The sequence below is a fragment of the Pelophylax lessonae genome, assembly GCF_965119305.1.
Source record: "Pelophylax lessonae genome assembly, chromosome: 1".
In the NCBI taxonomy this organism is placed as follows: Eukaryota; Metazoa; Chordata; class Amphibia; order Anura; family Ranidae; genus Pelophylax; species Pelophylax lessonae.
In genome coordinates, this window is record NC_138768.1 from 836,542,442 (window position 1) to 836,545,012 (window position 2,571).

The window sequence follows — 2,571 nt, forward strand, 5'->3', positions numbered from 1 at the left end:
ACCTGGAAGAGAAGGAAAACTAATTAAATGTCAGAAAGTGGACTCAGATTATTACATAACAAGTACCCTGCAGGTACAATCCAAGTGAGTCTATGTACATTTTCCTCACCTTGACCTACTTTGCATAGTTTTTCCCCTTCCTTTTCCACAATCAACATTTTTTCCTATTTTAAATACCTTTTTTTGGTTAACCCCACACTTCTATGTTTGTCACCCAGTTTAGAATGACGTCCCCAACCTGCCAGCCGCGGTTTCCTGCACATCAAGCTTCCAAGAAGGCTTCAGGGGCACTTTACTGGGTGTGCACTGCATTATCAGAAGTCTGGCTCTCTCTTCTTGGTTCTTGAACACTGGCCTGTCATCAGGAGGCCTGATTGAAAAGCAGGAAGAGACCGCAGACTCGCACAGGACATCAGGAAGGAAGATGGCAGTGTAATCTCTTGTAAGCAAGCTTATGAAAAAACAACCCAGTGAAAAAAAGATTTAGGAGGATTTCAAAAATAAAGGGGGGGGGGGGGGTTCTTCTTTAAGATATTGGGTGAGCAGCTATATGATGAGGCTGAATATTGAAAAATATGAAGTAATGCACTTGGTAGCTAAATACATGAATGCAAGTTACATCCTAGGGGGGAGAACTCCTTGGGGAACAGAGGACGGAAAGGGATTCGAGGGTCCTGGTACAGTAGATCACAGACTCAATAATAGCATGCAATGCCAAGTTGCAGCAAGCAAGGCTAACAGACTATCATGCATTAAAAATAGTATTTAGTCCAGAGATAAAACTAAACTTCTATCACTTTACAAGACTCTGATTTGGCCACTTCTTGAGTATACCGTCCACTTATGGTCATCAGTCCTCAGGAAGGATATCCTTGAACTGGCGACAGTCCAGAGAAGGATAATGCTAATAAGAGGGCTGGAGGACCTCAAATTATGAGGAATGACTACAAAAACAAAACATATTCTCCCTGGAGAGGAGACGCTTGAGAGGGGATATGTTTGCAATATACAAATCTTTAAATGGTGACTCTAGCATTTGGAGGATATATTTAACTTAAGGTCCCTAAAGAAAACACATGATGTTGGACTAGAAGTGGTTCAATCCTAAACTGTGTTAGGGGTTCTTTACTGTTAAGAGAGGTAAGGATGTGGAACTCCCTTCCACAGTTGGTGGTGTCAGAGAGAAGTGTAGTGACGAAACGCGTAGGGCATGGCTTATTGCGTCAGTACGTCACTTCCGGTAGCGGTGGTTCAGACCGGTGGAATGCGGAAGTGGCACAGCCCGGCGGACCCTGCACGCTGAGAGTGAACTCCTACTATGTGAGTGGATATTACACCTGCTTTCATCTCACACATGCTATACTACGCAATGGAGGCTATTTTTTGTTTCAGCGAATGAGGGTAACCGAGCCAAACAAGACAAGAGTGCGGTAAGCAATTACACCCAGTGGGGATCCACGGGTTGCTATAACCTACTGTATAAATACCTTACTGTACACTTGAAACACTGGCTCACAACAAGCACCAAAGCACTTTGTATTAACCAAGTGGTGACACTATATGGTTTCATTGTATGCACTATATGCACCTTTATGATGGTATGATTTTAGTGCTAACATTGCATTGGTTTTAAGAAAGATTACTTTTAAAACGGGTTGGTTTTAAAACGCAGGGCACATGTTTTAAACGCACAGCATATGTTTTAAAATGCATAGCACAAGTTTAAAACACAAAGTTTTTAAAAACGCACAGCACACATTTTTTGGTGATAGCGCCTAGCACCAACAACTTTGCATTTTCCCATTACATACTGCCTCAGTGGCAGCCCATCACCATTACTAAAAACTACCACTATCAACATACTGAAAACTCCATAGCGCTGGCATTTACCCTCAACCCCCACATCTAAAAGTGGTTTAAAAAAAATCTCTGCCAACACAATTTACAGGGATAAAGAAAATGGTAGTGACAACCACACACAAGAAAACTGGATGGACTGGTGTATTTATTCAACCTAACCAACTATGTAATTATGTAAAATTAAACACTCATAGGGCGGTGTCCTCCCCTTGCTCCAGTGGTTTTATTTTTTCCTTCAATTAGATTCTTTCACCTGTTAATCCTGCCAGCTCCCCCATGACCCGCAGTGGATTATCAACTGGCGACCCCATGTCCAGTGCAGAGCTATGGACTCTGTTCTGGTCTTGGCGAAGTCAAGTAAGTAGATTTACTTTTTGTTCCCCTAGACCCCTGGTCCCCAACCCTGGTCCTCAGGGCCCACTAACAGGCCAGGTTTGCAAGATAACTGAAATACATCCCAGGTGATATCATTTGCTGCTCAGTGATTGCATTACTCTAGTCTGCATCTCCCCAAGGTAATACTTAAAATCTGGCCTGTTAGTGGGCCCTGAGGACCACTTCCCTAGACCACAGGTGTGAAACTGGCAGGCCTCCACCTGTTGCGGAACTACAAGTCCCATGATGCATTGCAAGGCTGACAGTTACAAGAATGACTCCCAATGGCAGAGGCATGATGGGACTTGTAGATCCGCAACAGTTGGAGGGCCATAG